The 20,402-nt window shown below is 44.9% G+C and overlaps 32 non-coding genes across 32 annotated transcripts; all 32 read right to left on the bottom strand.

Moving 5' to 3' along the window:
- Positions 1-524: 524 nt before the first annotated feature.
- LOC137270690 (U1 spliceosomal RNA) lies at positions 525-688 on the bottom strand. Its single transcript, XR_010955335.1, has one exon. It is a non-coding gene; the product is annotated as a U1 spliceosomal RNA (small nuclear RNA).
- Positions 689-1,159: 471 nt separating this feature from the next.
- LOC137270689 (U1 spliceosomal RNA) lies at positions 1,160-1,323 on the bottom strand. The gene has a single exon (XR_010955334.1). It is a non-coding gene; the product is annotated as a U1 spliceosomal RNA (small nuclear RNA).
- A 471-nt stretch (positions 1,324-1,794) lies between these two features.
- Positions 1,795-1,959, bottom strand: LOC137270694 (U1 spliceosomal RNA). The gene has a single exon (XR_010955339.1). It is a non-coding gene; the product is annotated as a U1 spliceosomal RNA (small nuclear RNA).
- A 471-nt stretch (positions 1,960-2,430) lies between these two features.
- Positions 2,431-2,594, bottom strand: LOC137270687 (U1 spliceosomal RNA). The gene has a single exon (XR_010955332.1). It is a non-coding gene; the product is annotated as a U1 spliceosomal RNA (small nuclear RNA).
- A 471-nt stretch (positions 2,595-3,065) lies between these two features.
- LOC137270686 (U1 spliceosomal RNA) lies at positions 3,066-3,229 on the bottom strand. The gene has a single exon (XR_010955331.1). It is a non-coding gene; the product is annotated as a U1 spliceosomal RNA (small nuclear RNA).
- A 471-nt stretch (positions 3,230-3,700) lies between these two features.
- LOC137270685 (U1 spliceosomal RNA) lies at positions 3,701-3,864 on the bottom strand. The gene has a single exon (XR_010955330.1). It is a non-coding gene; the product is annotated as a U1 spliceosomal RNA (small nuclear RNA).
- A 471-nt stretch (positions 3,865-4,335) lies between these two features.
- LOC137270683 (U1 spliceosomal RNA) lies at positions 4,336-4,499 on the bottom strand. Its single transcript, XR_010955329.1, has one exon. It is a non-coding gene; the product is annotated as a U1 spliceosomal RNA (small nuclear RNA).
- Positions 4,500-4,970: 471 nt separating this feature from the next.
- On the bottom strand, positions 4,971-5,134 carry LOC137270682 (U1 spliceosomal RNA). The gene has a single exon (XR_010955328.1). It is a non-coding gene; the product is annotated as a U1 spliceosomal RNA (small nuclear RNA).
- Positions 5,135-5,605: 471 nt separating this feature from the next.
- On the bottom strand, positions 5,606-5,769 carry LOC137270681 (U1 spliceosomal RNA). Its single transcript, XR_010955327.1, has one exon. It is a non-coding gene; the product is annotated as a U1 spliceosomal RNA (small nuclear RNA).
- Positions 5,770-6,240: 471 nt separating this feature from the next.
- LOC137270680 (U1 spliceosomal RNA) lies at positions 6,241-6,404 on the bottom strand. Its single transcript, XR_010955326.1, has one exon. It is a non-coding gene; the product is annotated as a U1 spliceosomal RNA (small nuclear RNA).
- Positions 6,405-6,875: 471 nt separating this feature from the next.
- LOC137270679 (U1 spliceosomal RNA) lies at positions 6,876-7,039 on the bottom strand. Its single transcript, XR_010955325.1, has one exon. It is a non-coding gene; the product is annotated as a U1 spliceosomal RNA (small nuclear RNA).
- A 471-nt stretch (positions 7,040-7,510) lies between these two features.
- LOC137270678 (U1 spliceosomal RNA) lies at positions 7,511-7,674 on the bottom strand. Its single transcript, XR_010955324.1, has one exon. It is a non-coding gene; the product is annotated as a U1 spliceosomal RNA (small nuclear RNA).
- A 471-nt stretch (positions 7,675-8,145) lies between these two features.
- Positions 8,146-8,309, bottom strand: LOC137270677 (U1 spliceosomal RNA). Its single transcript, XR_010955323.1, has one exon. It is a non-coding gene; the product is annotated as a U1 spliceosomal RNA (small nuclear RNA).
- A 471-nt stretch (positions 8,310-8,780) lies between these two features.
- On the bottom strand, positions 8,781-8,944 carry LOC137270675 (U1 spliceosomal RNA). Its single transcript, XR_010955321.1, has one exon. It is a non-coding gene; the product is annotated as a U1 spliceosomal RNA (small nuclear RNA).
- A 471-nt stretch (positions 8,945-9,415) lies between these two features.
- Positions 9,416-9,579, bottom strand: LOC137270674 (U1 spliceosomal RNA). Its single transcript, XR_010955320.1, has one exon. It is a non-coding gene; the product is annotated as a U1 spliceosomal RNA (small nuclear RNA).
- Positions 9,580-10,050: 471 nt separating this feature from the next.
- On the bottom strand, positions 10,051-10,214 carry LOC137270672 (U1 spliceosomal RNA). Its single transcript, XR_010955319.1, has one exon. It is a non-coding gene; the product is annotated as a U1 spliceosomal RNA (small nuclear RNA).
- A 471-nt stretch (positions 10,215-10,685) lies between these two features.
- LOC137270671 (U1 spliceosomal RNA) lies at positions 10,686-10,849 on the bottom strand. The gene has a single exon (XR_010955318.1). It is a non-coding gene; the product is annotated as a U1 spliceosomal RNA (small nuclear RNA).
- Positions 10,850-11,320: 471 nt separating this feature from the next.
- Positions 11,321-11,484, bottom strand: LOC137270670 (U1 spliceosomal RNA). The gene has a single exon (XR_010955317.1). It is a non-coding gene; the product is annotated as a U1 spliceosomal RNA (small nuclear RNA).
- Positions 11,485-11,955: 471 nt separating this feature from the next.
- On the bottom strand, positions 11,956-12,119 carry LOC137270748 (U1 spliceosomal RNA). The gene has a single exon (XR_010955387.1). It is a non-coding gene; the product is annotated as a U1 spliceosomal RNA (small nuclear RNA).
- A 471-nt stretch (positions 12,120-12,590) lies between these two features.
- On the bottom strand, positions 12,591-12,754 carry LOC137270747 (U1 spliceosomal RNA). The gene has a single exon (XR_010955386.1). It is a non-coding gene; the product is annotated as a U1 spliceosomal RNA (small nuclear RNA).
- Positions 12,755-13,225: 471 nt separating this feature from the next.
- Positions 13,226-13,389, bottom strand: LOC137270746 (U1 spliceosomal RNA). Its single transcript, XR_010955385.1, has one exon. It is a non-coding gene; the product is annotated as a U1 spliceosomal RNA (small nuclear RNA).
- A 471-nt stretch (positions 13,390-13,860) lies between these two features.
- On the bottom strand, positions 13,861-14,025 carry LOC137270693 (U1 spliceosomal RNA). Its single transcript, XR_010955338.1, has one exon. It is a non-coding gene; the product is annotated as a U1 spliceosomal RNA (small nuclear RNA).
- Positions 14,026-14,496: 471 nt separating this feature from the next.
- Positions 14,497-14,660, bottom strand: LOC137270744 (U1 spliceosomal RNA). The gene has a single exon (XR_010955384.1). It is a non-coding gene; the product is annotated as a U1 spliceosomal RNA (small nuclear RNA).
- Positions 14,661-15,131: 471 nt separating this feature from the next.
- Positions 15,132-15,295, bottom strand: LOC137270743 (U1 spliceosomal RNA). The gene has a single exon (XR_010955383.1). It is a non-coding gene; the product is annotated as a U1 spliceosomal RNA (small nuclear RNA).
- A 471-nt stretch (positions 15,296-15,766) lies between these two features.
- LOC137270741 (U1 spliceosomal RNA) lies at positions 15,767-15,930 on the bottom strand. The gene has a single exon (XR_010955381.1). It is a non-coding gene; the product is annotated as a U1 spliceosomal RNA (small nuclear RNA).
- A 471-nt stretch (positions 15,931-16,401) lies between these two features.
- Positions 16,402-16,565, bottom strand: LOC137270740 (U1 spliceosomal RNA). The gene has a single exon (XR_010955380.1). It is a non-coding gene; the product is annotated as a U1 spliceosomal RNA (small nuclear RNA).
- A 471-nt stretch (positions 16,566-17,036) lies between these two features.
- On the bottom strand, positions 17,037-17,200 carry LOC137270738 (U1 spliceosomal RNA). Its single transcript, XR_010955379.1, has one exon. It is a non-coding gene; the product is annotated as a U1 spliceosomal RNA (small nuclear RNA).
- A 471-nt stretch (positions 17,201-17,671) lies between these two features.
- LOC137270737 (U1 spliceosomal RNA) lies at positions 17,672-17,835 on the bottom strand. Its single transcript, XR_010955378.1, has one exon. It is a non-coding gene; the product is annotated as a U1 spliceosomal RNA (small nuclear RNA).
- A 471-nt stretch (positions 17,836-18,306) lies between these two features.
- LOC137270736 (U1 spliceosomal RNA) lies at positions 18,307-18,470 on the bottom strand. Its single transcript, XR_010955377.1, has one exon. It is a non-coding gene; the product is annotated as a U1 spliceosomal RNA (small nuclear RNA).
- A 471-nt stretch (positions 18,471-18,941) lies between these two features.
- Positions 18,942-19,105, bottom strand: LOC137270735 (U1 spliceosomal RNA). The gene has a single exon (XR_010955376.1). It is a non-coding gene; the product is annotated as a U1 spliceosomal RNA (small nuclear RNA).
- A 471-nt stretch (positions 19,106-19,576) lies between these two features.
- LOC137270734 (U1 spliceosomal RNA) lies at positions 19,577-19,740 on the bottom strand. The gene has a single exon (XR_010955375.1). It is a non-coding gene; the product is annotated as a U1 spliceosomal RNA (small nuclear RNA).
- Positions 19,741-20,211: 471 nt separating this feature from the next.
- On the bottom strand, positions 20,212-20,375 carry LOC137270733 (U1 spliceosomal RNA). The gene has a single exon (XR_010955374.1). It is a non-coding gene; the product is annotated as a U1 spliceosomal RNA (small nuclear RNA).
- Positions 20,376-20,402: the final 27 nt, after the last annotated feature.

Genomic DNA, 20,402 nt, shown 5'->3' with positions numbered 1-20,402 from the left:
GCCCCGGGCCCACAGCCTTGCGGATCACTGTAAAGCCTGTGCCAGGTAAGTATGCTTGGGACAGGTTCCAGTTTTCACTTACATCACCCTGGCGTTGCCCTATTCAGGTGTCACATCATCAACGCTTCACATATATTTCATGGCAGGTTAATTGTTCGTACAGTTTATTGTACAGAACAGTCCATTAGTACCTTCACTTTGTGAAAAAATTACTGATAGATAAAAACACACACAGACGGATTTATTTCCATTTAGACTGCATGCACGTGCATCTCTGATCCGGGACGCAGGGGAGACAACTTGACAGTCCAAACACAACAACTGGCTGACAAAGCGATCCCATCTGAAATACATCAAACTCAGACTTGCTTTAAACATATACTTTTGCCACAGCAAACAGATTAACACATGCGCATTAAAAACACATAGTTTGCACATACACACACGGGAAAACAATCATCTTCAAGTGATTTGGAAGTGGGGGAAGTGTCAACTGAAAATATCTATTTTTGGGGTTGATTTTCAAGGGGAGAGCGCGAACGCAGTCCCCCACACTTATAAATTGCGCACCCGAGTCGTCCACATTTGGGACGATCGCAGGGGTCAACCAAACCGAGGTGCAATGGAAAGGTCTCGCCCCGGGCCCACAGCCTTGCGGATCACTGTAAAGCCTGTGCCAGGTAAGTATGCTTGGGACAGGTTCCAGTTTTCACTTACATCACCCTGGCGTTGCCCTATTCAGGTGTCACATCATCAACGCTTCACATATATTTCATGGCAGGTTAATTGTTCGTACAGTTTATTGTACAGAACAGTCCATTAGTACCTTCACTTTGTGAAAAAATTACTGATAGATAAAAACACACACAGACGGATTTATTTCCATTTAGACTGCATGCACGTGCATCTCTGATCCGGGACGCAGGGGAGACAACTTGACAGTCCAAACACAACAACTGGCTGACAAAGCGATCCCATCTGAAATACATCAAACTCAGACTTGCTTTAAACATATACTTTTGCCACAGCAAACAGATTAACACATGCGCATTAAAAACACATAGTTTGCACATACACACACGGGAAAACAATCATCTTCAAGTGATTTGGAAGTGGGGGAAGTGTCAACTGAAAATATCTATTTTTGGGGTTGATTTTCAAGGGGAGAGCGCGAACGCAGTCCCCCACACTTATAAATTGCGCACCCGAGTCGTCCACATTTGGGACGATCGCAGGGGTCAACCAAACCGAGGTGCAATGGAAAGGTCTCGCCCCGGGCCCACAGCCTTGCGGATCACTGTAAAGCCTGTGCCAGGTAAGTATGCTTGGGACAGGTTCCAGTTTTCACTTACATCACCCTGGCGTTGCCCTATTCAGGTGTCACATCATCAACGCTTCACATATATTTCATGGCAGGTTAATTGTTCGTACAGTTTATTGTACAGAACAGTCCATTAGTACCTTCACTTTGTGAAAAAATTACTGATAGATAAAAACACACACAGACGGATTTATTTCCATTTAGACTGCATGCACGTGCATCTCTGATCCGGGACGCAGGGGAGACAACTTGACAGTCCAAACACAACAACTGGCTGACAAAGCGATCCCATCTGAAATACATCAAACTCAGACTTGCTTTAAACATATACTTTTGCCACAGCAAACAGATTAACACATGCGCATTAAAAACACATAGTTTGCACATACACACACGGGAAAACAATCATCTTCAAGTGATTTGGAAGTGGGGGAAGTGTCAACTGAAAATATCTATTTTTGGGGTTGATTTTCAAGGGGAGAGCGCGAACGCAGTCCCCCACACTTATAAATTGCGCACACCGAGTCGTCCACATTTGGGACGATCGCAGGGGTCAACCAAACCGAGGTGCAATGGAAAGGTCTCGCCCCGGGCCCACAGCCTTGCGGATCACTGTAAAGCCTGTGCCAGGTAAGTATGCTTGGGACAGGTTCCAGTTTTCACTTACATCACCCTGGCGTTGCCCTATTCAGGTGTCACATCATCAACGCTTCACATATATTTCATGGCAGGTTAATTGTTCGTACAGTTTATTGTACAGAACAGTCCATTAGTACCTTCACTTTGTGAAAAAATTACTGATAGATAAAAACACACACAGACGGATTTATTTCCATTTAGACTGCATGCACGTGCATCTCTGATCCGGGACGCAGGGGAGACAACTTGACAGTCCAAACACAACAACTGGCTGACAAAGCGATCCCATCTGAAATACATCAAACTCAGACTTGCTTTAAACATATACTTTTGCCACAGCAAACAGATTAACACATGCGCATTAAAAACACATAGTTTGCACATACACACACGGGAAAACAATCATCTTCAAGTGATTTGGAAGTGGGGGAAGTGTCAACTGAAAATATCTATTTTTGGGGTTGATTTTCAAGGGGAGAGCGCGAACGCAGTCCCCCACACTTATAAATTGCGCACCCGAGTCGTCCACATTTGGGACGATCGCAGGGGTCAACCAAACCGAGGTGCAATGGAAAGGTCTCGCCCCGGGCCCACAGCCTTGCGGATCACTGTAAAGCCTGTGCCAGGTAAGTATGCTTGGGACAGGTTCCAGTTTTCACTTACATCACCCTGGCGTTGCCCTATTCAGGTGTCACATCATCAACGCTTCACATATATTTCATGGCAGGTTAATTGTTCGTACAGTTTATTGTACAGAACAGTCCATTAGTACCTTCACTTTGTGAAAAAATTACTGATAGATAAAAACACACACAGACGGATTTATTTCCATTTAGACTGCATGCACGTGCATCTCTGATCCGGGACGCAGGGGAGACAACTTGACAGTCCAAACACAACAACTGGCTGACAAAGCGATCCCATCTGAAATACATCAAACTCAGACTTGCTTTAAACATATACTTTTGCCACAGCAAACAGATTAACACATGCGCATTAAAAACACATAGTTTGCACATACACACACGGGAAAACAATCATCTTCAAGTGATTTGGAAGTGGGGGAAGTGTCAACTGAAAATATCTATTTTTGGGGTTGATTTTCAAGGGGAGAGCGCGAACGCAGTCCCCCACACTTATAAATTGCGCACCCGAGTCGTCCACATTTGGGACGATCGCAGGGGTCAACCAAACCGAGGTGCAATGGAAAGGTCTCGCCCCGGGCCCACAGCCTTGCGGATCACTGTAAAGCCTGTGCCAGGTAAGTATGCTTGGGACAGGTTCCAGTTTTCACTTACATCACCCTGGCGTTGCCCTATTCAGGTGTCACATCATCAACGCTTCACATATATTTCATGGCAGGTTAATTGTTCGTACAGTTTATTGTACAGAACAGTCCATTAGTACCTTCACTTTGTGAAAAAATTACTGATAGATAAAAACACACACAGACGGATTTATTTCCATTTAGACTGCATGCACGTGCATCTCTGATCCGGGACGCAGGGGAGACAACTTGACAGTCCAAACACAACAACTGGCTGACAAAGCGATCCCATCTGAAATACATCAAACTCAGACTTGCTTTAAACATATACTTTTGCCACAGCAAACAGATTAACACATGCGCATTAAAAACACATAGTTTGCACATACACACACGGGAAAACAATCATCTTCAAGTGATTTGGAAGTGGGGGAAGTGTCAACTGAAAATATCTATTTTTGGGGTTGATTTTCAAGGGGAGAGCGCGAACGCAGTCCCCCACACTTATAAATTGCGCACCCGAGTCGTCCACATTTGGGACGATCGCAGGGGTCAACCAAACCGAGGTGCAATGGAAAGGTCTCGCCCCGGGCCCACAGCCTTGCGGATCACTGTAAAGCCTGTGCCAGGTAAGTATGCTTGGGACAGGTTCCAGTTTTCACTTACATCACCCTGGCGTTGCCCTATTCAGGTGTCACATCATCAACGCTTCACATATATTTCATGGCAGGTTAATTGTTCGTACAGTTTATTGTACAGAACAGTCCATTAGTACCTTCACTTTGTGAAAAAATTACTGATAGATAAAAACACACACAGACGGATTTATTTCCATTTAGACTGCATGCACGTGCATCTCTGATCCGGGACGCAGGGGAGACAACTTGACAGTCCAAACACAACAACTGGCTGACAAAGCGATCCCATCTGAAATACATCAAACTCAGACTTGCTTTAAACATATACTTTTGCCACAGCAAACAGATTAACACATGCGCATTAAAAACACATAGTTTGCACATACACACACGGGAAAACAATCATCTTCAAGTGATTTGGAAGTGGGGGAAGTGTCAACTGAAAATATCTATTTTTGGGGTTGATTTTCAAGGGGAGAGCGCGAACGCAGTCCCCCACACTTATAAATTGCGCACCCGAGTCGTCCACATTTGGGACGATCGCAGGGGTCAACCAAACCGAGGTGCAATGGAAAGGTCTCGCCCCGGGCCCACAGCCTTGCGGATCACTGTAAAGCCTGTGCCAGGTAAGTATGCTTGGGACAGGTTCCAGTTTTCACTTACATCACCCTGGCGTTGCCCTATTCAGGTGTCACATCATCAACGCTTCACATATATTTCATGGCAGGTTAATTGTTCGTACAGTTTATTGTACAGAACAGTCCATTAGTACCTTCACTTTGTGAAAAAATTACTGATAGATAAAAACACACACAGACGGATTTATTTCCATTTAGACTGCATGCACGTGCATCTCTGATCCGGGACGCAGGGGAGACAACTTGACAGTCCAAACACAACAACTGGCTGACAAAGCGATCCCATCTGAAATACATCAAACTCAGACTTGCTTTAAACATATACTTTTGCCACAGCAAACAGATTAACACATGCGCATTAAAAACACATAGTTTGCACATACACACACGGGAAAACAATCATCTTCAAGTGATTTGGAAGTGGGGGAAGTGTCAACTGAAAATATCTATTTTTGGGGTTGATTTTCAAGGGGAGAGCGCGAACGCAGTCCCCCACACTTATAAATTGCGCACCCGAGTCGTCCACATTTGGGACGATCGCAGGGGTCAACCAAACCGAGGTGCAATGGAAAGGTCTCGCCCCGGGCCCACAGCCTTGCGGATCACTGTAAAGCCTGTGCCAGGTAAGTATGCTTGGGACAGGTTCCAGTTTTCACTTACATCACCCTGGCGTTGCCCTATTCAGGTGTCACATCATCAACGCTTCACATATATTTCATGGCAGGTTAATTGTTCGTACAGTTTATTGTACAGAACAGTCCATTAGTACCTTCACTTTGTGAAAAAATTACTGATAGATAAAAACACACACAGACGGATTTATTTCCATTTAGACTGCATGCACGTGCATCTCTGATCCGGGACGCAGGGGAGACAACTTGACAGTCCAAACACAACAACTGGCTGACAAAGCGATCCCATCTGAAATACATCAAACTCAGACTTGCTTTAAACATATACTTTTGCCACAGCAAACAGATTAACACATGCGCATTAAAAACACATAGTTTGCACATACACACACGGGAAAACAATCATCTTCAAGTGATTTGGAAGTGGGGGAAGTGTCAACTGAAAATATCTATTTTTGGGGTTGATTTTCAAGGGGAGAGCGCGAACGCAGTCCCCCACACTTATAAATTGCGCACCCGAGTCGTCCACATTTGGGACGATCGCAGGGGTCAACCAAACCGAGGTGCAATGGAAAGGTCTCGCCCCGGGCCCACAGCCTTGCGGATCACTGTAAAGCCTGTGCCAGGTAAGTATGCTTGGGACAGGTTCCAGTTTTCACTTACATCACCCTGGCGTTGCCCTATTCAGGTGTCACATCATCAACGCTTCACATATATTTCATGGCAGGTTAATTGTTCGTACAGTTTATTGTACAGAACAGTCCATTAGTACCTTCACTTTGTGAAAAAATTACTGATAGATAAAAACACACACAGACGGATTTATTTCCATTTAGACTGCATGCACGTGCATCTCTGATCCGGGACGCAGGGGAGACAACTTGACAGTCCAAACACAACAACTGGCTGACAAAGCGATCCCATCTGAAATACATCAAACTCAGACTTGCTTTAAACATATACTTTTGCCACAGCAAACAGATTAACACATGCGCATTAAAAACACATAGTTTGCACATACACACACGGGAAAACAATCATCTTCAAGTGATTTGGAAGTGGGGGAAGTGTCAACTGAAAATATCTATTTTTGGGGTTGATTTTCAAGGGGAGAGCGCGAACGCAGTCCCCCACACTTATAAATTGCGCACCCGAGTCGTCCACATTTGGGACGATCGCAGGGGTCAACCAAACCGAGGTGCAATGGAAAGGTCTCGCCCCGGGCCCACAGCCTTGCGGATCACTGTAAAGCCTGTGCCAGGTAAGTATGCTTGGGACAGGTTCCAGTTTTCACTTACATCACCCTGGCGTTGCCCTATTCAGGTGTCACATCATCAACGCTTCACATATATTTCATGGCAGGTTAATTGTTCGTACAGTTTATTGTACAGAACAGTCCATTAGTACCTTCACTTTGTGAAAAAATTACTGATAGATAAAAACACACACAGACGGATTTATTTCCATTTAGACTGCATGCACGTGCATCTCTGATCCGGGACGCAGGGGAGACAACTTGACAGTCCAAACACAACAACTGGCTGACAAAGCGATCCCATCTGAAATACATCAAACTCAGACTTGCTTTAAACATATACTTTTGCCACAGCAAACAGATTAACACATGCGCATTAAAAACACATAGTTTGCACATACACACACGGGAAAACAATCATCTTCAAGTGATTTGGAAGTGGGGGAAGTGTCAACTGAAAATATCTATTTTTGGGGTTGATTTTCAAGGGGAGAGCGCGAACGCAGTCCCCCACACTTATAAATTGCGCACCCGAGTCGTCCACATTTGGGACGATCGCAGGGGTCAACCAAACCGAGGTGCAATGGAAAGGTCTCGCCCCGGGCCCACAGCCTTGCGGATCACTGTAAAGCCTGTGCCAGGTAAGTATGCTTGGGACAGGTTCCAGTTTTCACTTACATCACCCTGGCGTTGCCCTATTCAGGTGTCACATCATCAACGCTTCACATATATTTCATGGCAGGTTAATTGTTCGTACAGTTTATTGTACAGAACAGTCCATTAGTACCTTCACTTTGTGAAAAAATTACTGATAGATAAAAACACACACAGACGGATTTATTTCCATTTAGACTGCATGCACGTGCATCTCTGATCCGGGACGCAGGGGAGACAACTTGACAGTCCAAACACAACAACTGGCTGACAAAGCGATCCCATCTGAAATACATCAAACTCAGACTTGCTTTAAACATATACTTTTGCCACAGCAAACAGATTAACACATGCGCATTAAAAACACATAGTTTGCACATACACACACGGGAAAACAATCATCTTCAAGTGATTTGGAAGTGGGGGAAGTGTCAACTGAAAATATCTATTTTTGGGGTTGATTTTCAAGGGGAGAGCGCGAACGCAGTCCCCCACACTTATAAATTGCGCACCCGAGTCGTCCACATTTGGGACGATCGCAGGGGTCAACCAAACCGAGGTGCAATGGAAAGGTCTCGCCCCGGGCCCACAGCCTTGCGGATCACTGTAAAGCCTGTGCCAGGTAAGTATGCTTGGGACAGGTTCCAGTTTTCACTTACATCACCCTGGCGTTGCCCTATTCAGGTGTCACATCATCAACGCTTCACATATATTTCATGGCAGGTTAATTGTTCGTACAGTTTATTGTACAGAACAGTCCATTAGTACCTTCACTTTGTGAAAAAATTACTGATAGATAAAAACACACACAGACGGATTTATTTCCATTTAGACTGCATGCACGTGCATCTCTGATCCGGGACGCAGGGGAGACAACTTGACAGTCCAAACACAACAACTGGCTGACAAAGCGATCCCATCTGAAATACATCAAACTCAGACTTGCTTTAAACATATACTTTTGCCACAGCAAACAGATTAACACATGCGCATTAAAAACACATAGTTTGCACATACACACACGGGAAAACAATCATCTTCAAGTGATTTGGAAGTGGGGGAAGTGTCAACTGAAAATATCTATTTTTGGGGTTGATTTTCAAGGGGAGAGCGCGAACGCAGTCCCCCACACTTATAAATTGCGCACCCGAGTCGTCCACATTTGGGACGATCGCAGGGGTCAACCAAACCGAGGTGCAATGGAAAGGTCTCGCCCCGGGCCCACAGCCTTGCGGATCACTGTAAAGCCTGTGCCAGGTAAGTATGCTTGGGACAGGTTCCAGTTTTCACTTACATCACCCTGGCGTTGCCCTATTCAGGTGTCACATCATCAACGCTTCACATATATTTCATGGCAGGTTAATTGTTCGTACAGTTTATTGTACAGAACAGTCCATTAGTACCTTCACTTTGTGAAAAAATTACTGATAGATAAAAACACACACAGACGGATTTATTTCCATTTAGACTGCATGCACGTGCATCTCTGATCCGGGACGCAGGGGAGACAACTTGACAGTCCAAACACAACAACTGGCTGACAAAGCGATCCCATCTGAAATACATCAAACTCAGACTTGCTTTAAACATATACTTTTGCCACAGCAAACAGATTAACACATGCGCATTAAAAACACATAGTTTGCACATACACACACGGGAAAACAATCATCTTCAAGTGATTTGGAAGTGGGGGAAGTGTCAACTGAAAATATCTATTTTTGGGGTTGATTTTCAAGGGGAGAGCGCGAACGCAGTCCCCCACACTTATAAATTGCGCACCCGAGTCGTCCACATTTGGGACGATCGCAGGGGTCAACCAAACCGAGGTGCAATGGAAAGGTCTCGCCCCGGGCCCACAGCCTTGCGGATCACTGTAAAGCCTGTGCCAGGTAAGTATGCTTGGGACAGGTTCCAGTTTTCACTTACATCACCCTGGCGTTGCCCTATTCAGGTGTCACATCATCAACGCTTCACATATATTTCATGGCAGGTTAATTGTTCGTACAGTTTATTGTACAGAACAGTCCATTAGTACCTTCACTTTGTGAAAAAATTACTGATAGATAAAAACACACACAGACGGATTTATTTCCATTTAGACTGCATGCACGTGCATCTCTGATCCGGGACGCAGGGGAGACAACTTGACAGTCCAAACACAACAACTGGCTGACAAAGCGATCCCATCTGAAATACATCAAACTCAGACTTGCTTTAAACATATACTTTTGCCACAGCAAACAGATTAACACATGCGCATTAAAAACACATAGTTTGCACATACACACACGGGAAAACAATCATCTTCAAGTGATTTGGAAGTGGGGGAAGTGTCAACTGAAAATATCTATTTTTGGGGTTGATTTTCAAGGGGAGAGCGCGAACGCAGTCCCCCACACTTATAAATTGCGCACCCGAGTCGTCCACATTTGGGACGATCGCAGGGGTCAACCAAACCGAGGTGCAATGGAAAGGTCTCGCCCCGGGCCCACAGCCTTGCGGATCACTGTAAAGCCTGTGCCAGGTAAGTATGCTTGGGACAGGTTCCAGTTTTCACTTACATCACCCTGGCGTTGCCCTATTCAGGTGTCACATCATCAACGCTTCACATATATTTCATGGCAGGTTAATTGTTCGTACAGTTTATTGTACAGAACAGTCCATTAGTACCTTCACTTTGTGAAAAAATTACTGATAGATAAAAACACACACAGACGGATTTATTTCCATTTAGACTGCATGCACGTGCATCTCTGATCCGGGACGCAGGGGAGACAACTTGACAGTCCAAACACAACAACTGGCTGACAAAGCGATCCCATCTGAAATACATCAAACTCAGACTTGCTTTAAACATATACTTTTGCCACAGCAAACAGATTAACACATGCGCATTAAAAACACATAGTTTGCACATACACACACGGGAAAACAATCATCTTCAAGTGATTTGGAAGTGGGGGAAGTGTCAACTGAAAATATCTATTTTTGGGGTTGATTTTCAAGGGGAGAGCGCGAACGCAGTCCCCCACACTTATAAATTGCGCACCCGAGTCGTCCACATTTGGGACGATCGCAGGGGTCAACCAAACCGAGGTGCAATGGAAAGGTCTCGCCCCGGGCCCACAGCCTTGCGGATCACTGTAAAGCCTGTGCCAGGTAAGTATGCTTGGGACAGGTTCCAGTTTTCACTTACATCACCCTGGCGTTGCCCTATTCAGGTGTCACATCATCAACGCTTCACATATATTTCATGGCAGGTTAATTGTTCGTACAGTTTATTGTACAGAACAGTCCATTAGTACCTTCACTTTGTGAAAAAATTACTGATAGATAAAAACACACACAGACGGATTTATTTCCATTTAGACTGCATGCACGTGCATCTCTGATCCGGGACGCAGGGGAGACAACTTGACAGTCCAAACACAACAACTGGCTGACAAAGCGATCCCATCTGAAATACATCAAACTCAGACTTGCTTTAAACATATACTTTTGCCACAGCAAACAGATTAACACATGCGCATTAAAAACACATAGTTTGCACATACACACACGGGAAAACAATCATCTTCAAGTGATTTGGAAGTGGGGGAAGTGTCAACTGAAAATATCTATTTTTGGGGTTGATTTTCAAGGGGAGAGCGCGAACGCAGTCCCCCACACTTATAAATTGCGCACCCGAGTCGTCCACATTTGGGACGATCGCAGGGGTCAACCAAACCGAGGTGCAATGGAAAGGTCTCGCCCCGGGCCCACAGCCTTGCGGATCACTGTAAAGCCTGTGCCAGGTAAGTATGCTTGGGACAGGTTCCAGTTTTCACTTACATCACCCTGGCGTTGCCCTATTCAGGTGTCACATCATCAACGCTTCACATATATTTCATGGCAGGTTAATTGTTCGTACAGTTTATTGTACAGAACAGTCCATTAGTACCTTCACTTTGTGAAAAAATTACTGATAGATAAAAACACACACAGACGGATTTATTTCCATTTAGACTGCATGCACGTGCATCTCTGATCCGGGACGCAGGGGAGACAACTTGACAGTCCAAACACAACAACTGGCTGACAAAGCGATCCCATCTGAAATACATCAAACTCAGACTTGCTTTAAACATATACTTTTGCCACAGCAAACAGATTAACACATGCGCATTAAAAACACATAGTTTGCACATACACACACGGGAAAACAATCATCTTCAAGTGATTTGGAAGTGGGGGAAGTGTCAACTGAAAATATCTATTTTTGGGGTTGATTTTCAAGGGGAGAGCGCGAACGCAGTCCCCCACACTTATAAATTGCGCACCCGAGTCGTCCACATTTGGGACGATCGCAGGGGTCAACCAAACCGAGGTGCAATGGAAAGGTCTCGCCCCGGGCCCACAGCCTTGCGGATCACTGTAAAGCCTGTGCCAGGTAAGTATGCTTGGGACAGGTTCCAGTTTTCACTTACATCACCCTGGCGTTGCCCTATTCAGGTGTCACATCATCAACGCTTCACATATATTTCATGGCAGGTTAATTGTTCGTACAGTTTATTGTACAGAACAGTCCATTAGTACCTTCACTTTGTGAAAAAATTACTGATAGATAAAAACACACACAGACGGATTTATTTCCATTTAGACTGCATGCACGTGCATCTCTGATCCGGGACGCAGGGGAGACAACTTGACAGTCCAAACACAACAACTGGCTGACAAAGCGATCCCATCTGAAATACATCAAACTCAGACTTGCTTTAAACATATACTTTTGCCACAGCAAACAGATTAACACATGCGCATTAAAAACACATAGTTTGCACATACACACACGGGAAAACAATCATCTTCAAGTGATTTGGAAGTGGGGGAAGTGTCAACTGAAAATATCTATTTTTGGGGTTGATTTTCAAGGGGAGAGCGCGAACGCAGTCCCCCACACTTATAAATTGCGCACCCGAGTCGTCCACATTTGGGACGATCGCAGGGGTCAACCAAACCGAGGTGCAATGGAAAGGTCTCGCCCCGGGCCCACAGCCTTGCGGATCACTGTAAAGCCTGTGCCAGGTAAGTATGCTTGGGACAGGTTCCAGTTTTCACTTACATCACCCTGGCGTTGCCCTATTCAGGTGTCACATCATCAACGCTTCACATATATTTCATGGCAGGTTAATTGTTCGTACAGTTTATTGTACAGAACAGTCCATTAGTACCTTCACTTTGTGAAAAAATTACTGATAGATAAAAACACACACAGACGGATTTATTTCCATTTAGACTGCATGCACGTGCATCTCTGATCCGGGACGCAGGGGAGACAACTTGACAGTCCAAACACAACAACTGGCTGACAAAGCGATCCCATCTGAAATACATCAAACTCAGACTTGCTTTAAACATATACTTTTGCCACAGCAAACAGATTAACACATGCGCATTAAAAACACATAGTTTGCACATACACACACGGGAAAACAATCATCTTCAAGTGATTTGGAAGTGGGGGAAGTGTCAACTGAAAATATCTATTTTTGGGGTTGATTTTCAAGGGGAGAGCGCGAACGCAGTCCCCCACACTTATAAATTGCGCACCCGAGTCGTCCACATTTGGGACGATCGCAGGGGTCAACCAAACCGAGGTGCAATGGAAAGGTCTCGCCCCGGGCCCACAGCCTTGCGGATCACTGTAAAGCCTGTGCCAGGTAAGTATGCTTGGGACAGGTTCCAGTTTTCACTTACATCACCCTGGCGTTGCCCTATTCAGGTGTCACATCATCAACGCTTCACATATATTTCATGGCAGGTTAATTGTTCGTACAGTTTATTGTACAGAACAGTCCATTAGTACCTTCACTTTGTGAAAAAATTACTGATAGATAAAAACACACACAGACGGATTTATTTCCATTTAGACTGCATGCACGTGCATCTCTGATCCGGGACGCAGGGGAGACAACTTGACAGTCCAAACACAACAACTGGCTGACAAAGCGATCCCATCTGAAATACATCAAACTCAGACTTGCTTTAAACATATACTTTTGCCACAGCAAACAGATTAACACATGCGCATTAAAAACACATAGTTTGCACATACACACACGGGAAAACAATCATCTTCAAGTGATTTGGAAGTGGGGGAAGTGTCAACTGAAAATATCTATTTTTGGGGTTGATTTTCAAGGGGAGAGCGCGAACGCAGTCCCCCACACTTATAAATTGCGCACCCGAGTCGTCCACATTTGGGACGATCGCAGGGGTCAACCAAACCGAGGTGCAATGGAAAGGTCTCGCCCCGGGCCCACAGCCTTGCGGATCACTGTAAAGCCTGTGCCAGGTAAGTATGCTTGGGACAGGTTCCAGTTTTCACTTACATCACCCTGGCGTTGCCCTATTCAGGTGTCACATCATCAACGCTTCACATATATTTCATGGCAGGTTAATTGTTCGTACAGTTTATTGTACAGAACAGTCCATTAGTACCTTCACTTTGTGAAAAAATTACTGATAGATAAAAACACACACAGACGGATTTATTTCCATTTAGACTGCATGCACGTGCATCTCTGATCCGGGACGCAGGGGAGACAACTTGACAGTCCAAACACAACAACTGGCTGACAAAGCGATCCCATCTGAAATACATCAAACTCAGACTTGCTTTAAACATATACTTTTGCCACAGCAAACAGATTAACACATGCGCATTAAAAACACATAGTTTGCACATACACACACGGGAAAACAATCATCTTCAAGTGATTTGGAAGTGGGGGAAGTGTCAACTGAAAATATCTATTTTTGGGGTTGATTTTCAAGGGGAGAGCGCGAACGCAGTCCCCCACACTTATAAATTGCGCACACCGAGTCGTCCACATTTGGGACGATCGCAGGGGTCAACCAAACCGAGGTGCAATGGAAAGGTCTCGCCCCGGGCCCACAGCCTTGCGGATCACTGTAAAGCCTGTGCCAGGTAAGTATGCTTGGGACAGGTTCCAGTTTTCACTTACATCACCCTGGCGTTGCCCTATTCAGGTGTCACATCATCAACGCTTCACATATATTTCATGGCAGGTTAATTGTTCGTACAGTTTATTGTACAGAACAGTCCATTAGTACCTTCACTTTGTGAAAAAATTACTGATAGATAAAAACACACACAGACGGATTTATTTCCATTTAGACTGCATGCACGTGCATCTCTGATCCGGGACGCAGGGGAGACAACTTGACAGTCCAAACACAACAACTGGCTGACAAAGCGATCCCATCTGAAATACATCAAACTCAGACTTGCTTTAAACATATACTTTTGCCACAGCAAACAGATTAACACATGCGCATTAAAAACACATAGTTTGCACATACACACACGGGAAAACAATCATCTTCAAGTGATTTGGAAGTGGGGGAAGTGTCAACTGAAAATATCTATTTTTGGGGTTGATTTTCAAGGGGAGAGCGCGAACGCAGTCCCCCACACTTATAAATTGCGCACCCGAGTCGTCCACATTTGGGACGATCGCAGGGGTCAACCAAACCGAGGTGCAATGGAAAGGTCTCGCCCCGGGCCCACAGCCTTGCGGATCACTGTAAAGCCTGTGCCAGGTAAGTATGCTTGGGACAGGTTCCAGTTTTCACTTACATCACCCTGGCGTTGCCCTATTCAGGTGTCACATCATCAACGCTTCACATATATTTCATGGCAGGTTAATTGTTCGTACAGTTTATTGTACAGAACAGTCCATTAGTACCTTCACTTTGTGAAAAAATTACTGATAGATAAAAACACACACAGACGGATTTATTTCCATTTAGACTGCATGCACGTGCATCTCTGATCCGGGACGCAGGGGAGACAACTTGACAGTCCAAACACAACAACTGGCTGACAAAGCGATCCCATCTGAAATACATCAAACTCAGACTTGCTTTAAACATATACTTTTGCCACAGCAAACAGATTAACACATGCGCATTAAAAACACATAGTTTGCACATACACACACGGGAAAACAATCATCTTCAAGTGATTTGGAAGTGGGGGAAGTGTCAACTGAAAATATCTATTTTTGGGGTTGATTTTCAAGGGGAGAGCGCGAACGCAGTCCCCCACACTTATAAATTGCGCACCCGAGTCGTCCACATTTGGGACGATCGCAGGGGTCAACCAAACCGAGGTGCAATGGAAAGGTCTCGCCCCGGGCCCACAGCCTTGCGGATCACTGTAAAGCCTGTGCCAGGTAAGTATGCTTGGGACAGGTTCCAGTTTTCACTTACATCACCCTGGCGTTGCCCTATTCAGGTGTCACATCATCAACGCTTCACATATATTTCATGGCAGGTTAATTGTTCGTACAGTTTATTGTACAGAACAGTCCATTAGTACCTTCACTTTGTGAAAAAATTACTGATAGATAAAAACACACACAGACGGATTTATTTCCATTTAGACTGCATGCACGTGCATCTCTGATCCGGGACGCAGGGGAGACAACTTGACAGTCCAAACACAACAACTGGCTGACAAAGCGATCCCATCTGAAATACATCAAACTCAGACTTGCTTTAAACATATACTTTTGCCACAGCAAACAGATTAACACATGCGCATTAAAAACACATAGTTTGCACATACACACACGGGAAAACAATCATCTTCAAGTGATTTGGAAGTGGGGGAAGTGTCAACTGAAAATATCTATTTTTGGGGTTGATTTTCAAGGGGAGAGCGCGAACGCAGTCCCCCACACTTATAAATTGCGCACCCGAGTCGTCCACATTTGGGACGATCGCAGGGGTCAACCAAACCGAGGTGCAATGGAAAGGTCTCGCCCCGGGCCCACAGCCTTGCGGATCACTGTAAAGCCTGTGCCAGGTAAGTATGCTTGGGACAGGTTCCAGTTTTCACTTACATCACCCTGGCGTTGCCCTATTCAGGTGTCACATCATCAACGCTTCACATATATTTCATGGCAGGTTAATTGTTCGTACAGTTTATTGTACAGAACAGTCCATTAGTACCTTCACTTTGTGAAAAAATTACTGATAGATAAAAACACACACAGACGGATTTATTTCCATTTAGACTGCATGCACGTGCATCTCTGATCCGGGACGCAGGGGAGACAACTTGACAGTCCAAACACAACAACTGGCTGACAAAGCGATCCCATCTGAAATACATCAAACTCAGACTTGCTTTAAACATATACTTTTGCCACAGCAAACAGATTAACACATGCGCATTAAAAACACATAGTTTGCACATACACACACGGGAAAACAATCATCTTCAAGTGATTTGGAAGTGGGGGAAGTGTCAACTGAAAATATCTATTTTTGGGGTTGATTTTCAAGGGGAGAGCGCGAACGCAGTCCCCCACACTTATAAATTGCGCACCCGAGTCGTCCACATTTGGGACGATCGCAGGGGTCAACCAAACCGAGGTGCAATGGAAAGGTCTCGCCCCGGGCCCACAGCCTTGCGGATCACTGTAAAGCCTGTGCCAGGTAAGTATGCTTGGGACAGGTTCCAGTTTTCACTTACATCACCCTGGCGTTGCCCTATTCAGGTGTCACATCATCAACGCTTCACATATATTTCATGGCAGGTTAATTGTTCGTACAGTTTATTGTACAGAACAGTCCATTAGTACCTTCACTTTGTGAAAAAATTACTGATAGATAAAAACACACACAGACGGATTTATTTCCATTTAGACTGCATGCACGTGCATCTCTGATCCGGGACGCAGGGGAGACAACTTGACAGTCCAAACACAACAACTGGCTGACAAAGCGATCCCATCTGAAATACATCAAACTCAGACTTGCTTTAAACATATACTTTTGCCACAGCAAACAGATTAACACATGCGCATTAAAAACACATAGTTTGCACATACACACACGGGAAAACAATCATCTTCAAGTGATTTGGAAGTGGGGGAAGTGTCAACTGAAAATATCTATTTTTGGGGTTGATTTTCAAGGGGAGAGCGCGAACGCAGTCCCCCACACTTATAAATTGCGCACCCGAGTCGTCCACATTTGGGACGATCGCAGGGGTCAACCAAACCGAGGTGCAATGGAAAGGTCTCGCCCCGGGCCCACAGCCTTGCGGATCACTGTAAAGCCTGTGCCAGGTAAGTATGCTTGGGACAGGTTCCAGTTTTCACTTACATCACCCTGGCGTTGCCCTATTCAGGTGTCACATCATCAACGCTTCACATATATTTCATGGCAGGTTAATTGTTCGTACAGTTTATTGTACAGAACAGTCCATTAGTACCTTCACTTTGTGAAAAAATTACTGATAGATAAAAACACACACAGACGGATTTATTTCCATTTAGACTGCATGCACGTGCATCTCTGATCCGGGACGCAGGGGAGACAACTTGACAGTCCAAACACAACAACTGGCTGACAAAGCGATCCCATCTGAAATACATCAAACTCAGACTTGCTTTAAACATATACTTTTGCCACAGCAAACAGATTAACACATGCGCATTAAAAACACATAGTTTGCACATACACACACGGGAAAACAATCATCTTCAAGTGATTTGGAAGTGGGGGAAGTGTCAACTGAAAATATCTATTTTTGGGGTTGATTTTCAAGGGGAGAGCGCGAACGCAGTCCCCCACACTTATAAATTGCGCACCCGAGTCGTCCACATTTGGGACGATCGCAGGGGTCAACCAAACCGAGGTGCAATGGAAAGGTCTCGCCCCGGGCCCACAGCCTTGCGGATCACTGTAAAGCCTGTGCCAGGTAAGTATGCTTGGGACAGGTTCCAGTTTTCACTTACATCACCCTGGCGTTGCCCTATTCAGGTGTCACATCATCAACGCTTCACATATATTTCATGGCAGGTTAATTGTTCGTACAGTTTATTGTACAGAACAGTCCATTAGTACCTTCACTTTGTGAAAAAATTACTGATAGATAAAAACACACACAGACGGATTTATTTCCATTTAGACTGCATGCACGTGCATCTCTGATCCGGGACGCAGGGGAGACAACTTGACAGTCCAAACACAACAACTGGCTGACAAAGCGATCCCATCTGAAATACATCAAACTCAGACTTGCTTTAAACATATACTTTTGCCACAGCAAACAGATTAACACATGCGCATTAAAAACACATAGTTTGCACATACACACACGGGAAAACAATCATCTTCAAGTGATTTGGAAGTGGGGGAAGTGTCAACTGAAAATATCTATTTTTGGGGTTGATTTTCAAGGGGAGAGCGCGAACGCAGTCCCCCACACTTATAAATTGCGCACCCGAGTCGTCCACATTTGGGACGATCGCAGGGGTCAACCAAACCGAGGTGCAATGGAAAGGTCTCGCCCCGGGCCCACAGCCTTGCGGATCACTGTAAAGCCTGTGCCAGGTAAGTATGCTTGGGACAGGTTCCAGTTTTCACTTACATCACCCTGGCGTTGCCCTATTCAGGTGTCACATCATCAACGCTTCACATATATTTCATGGCAGGTTAATTGTTCGTACAGTTTATTGTACAGAACAGTCCATTAGTACCTTCACTTTGTGAAAAAATTACTGATAGATAAAAACACACACAGACGGATTTATTTCCATTTAGACTGCATGCACGTGCATCTCTGATCCGGGACGCAGGGGAGACAACTTGACAGTCCAAACACAACAACTGGCTGACAAAGCGATCCCATCTGAAATACATCAAACTCAGACTTGCTTTAAACATATACTTTTGCCACAGCAAACAGATTAACACATGCGCATTAAAAACACATAGTTTGCACATACACACACGGGAAAACAATCATCTTCAAGTGATTTGGAAGTGGGGGAAGTGTCAACTGAAAATATCTATTTTTGGGGTTGATTTTCAAGGGGAGAGCGCGAACGCAGTCCCCCACACTTATAAATTGCGCACCCGAGTCGTCCACATTTGGGACGATCGCAGGGGTCAACCAAACCGAGGTGCAATGGAAAGGTCTCGCCCCGGGCCCACAGCCTTGCGGATCACTGTAAAGCCTGTGCCAGGTAAGTATGCTTGGGACAGGTTCCAGTTTTCACTTACATCACCCTGGCGTTGCCCTATTCAGGTGTCACATCATCAACGCTTCACATATATTTCATGGCAGGTTAATTGTTCGTACAGTTTATTGTACAGAACAGTCCATTAGTACCTTCACTTTGTGAAAAAATTACTGATAGATAAAAACACACACAGACGGATTTATTTCCATTTAGACTGCATGCACGTGCATCTCTGATCCGGGACGCAGGGGAGACAACTTGACAGTCCAAACACAACAACTGGCTGACAAAGCGATCCCATCTGAAATACATCAAACTCAGACTTGCTTTAAACATATACTTTTGCCACAGCAAACAGATTAACACATGCGCATTAAAAACACATAGTTTGCACATACACACACGGGAAAACAATCATCTTCAAGTGATTTGGAAGTGGGGGAAGTGTCAACTGAAAATATCTATTTTTGGGGTTGATTTTCAAGGGGAGAGCGCGAACGCAGTCCCCCACACTTATAAATTGCGCACCCGAGTCGTCCACATTTGGGACGATCGCAGGGGTCAACCAAACCGAGGTGCAATGGAAAGGTCTCGCCCCGGGCCCACAGCCTTGCGGATCACTGTAAAGCCTGTGCCAGGTAAGTATGCTTGGGACAGGTTCCAGTTTTCACTTACATCACCCTGGCGTTGCCCTATTCAGGTGTCACATCATCAACGCTTCACATATATTTCATGGCAGGTTAATTGTTCGTACAGTTTATTGTACAGAACAGTCCATTAGTACCTTCACTTTGTGAAAAAATTACTGATAGATAAAAACACACACAGACGGATTTATTTCCATTTAGACTGCATGCACGTGCATCTCTGATCCGGGACGCAGGGGAGACAACTTGACAGTCCAAACACAACAACTGGCTGACAAAGCGATCCCATCTGAAATACATCAAACTCAGACTTGCTTTAAACATATACTTTTGCCACAGCAAACAGATTAACACATGCGCATTAAAAACACATAGTTTGCACATACACACACGGGAAAACAATCATCTTCAAGTGATTTGGAAGTGGGGGAAGTGTCAACTGAAAATATCTATTTTTGGGGTTGATTTTCAAGGGGAGAGCGCGAACGCAGTCCCCCACACTTATAAATTGCGCACCCGAGTCGTCCACATTTGGGACGATCGCAGGGGTCAACCAAACCGAGGTGCAATGGAAAGGTCTCGCCCCGGGCCCACAGCCTTGCGGATCACTGTAAAGCCTGTGCCAGGTAAGTATGCTTGGGACAGGTTCCAGTTTTCACTT

The sequence above is a fragment of the Haliotis asinina genome, unplaced genomic scaffold, assembly GCF_037392515.1.
Source record: "Haliotis asinina isolate JCU_RB_2024 unplaced genomic scaffold, JCU_Hal_asi_v2 scaffold_86, whole genome shotgun sequence".
Taxonomy (NCBI): Eukaryota; Metazoa; Mollusca; class Gastropoda; order Lepetellida; family Haliotidae; genus Haliotis; species Haliotis asinina.
Note: the sequence above shows the minus strand (reverse complement) of the source record. Positions and strands in the feature narration are given on the sequence as shown.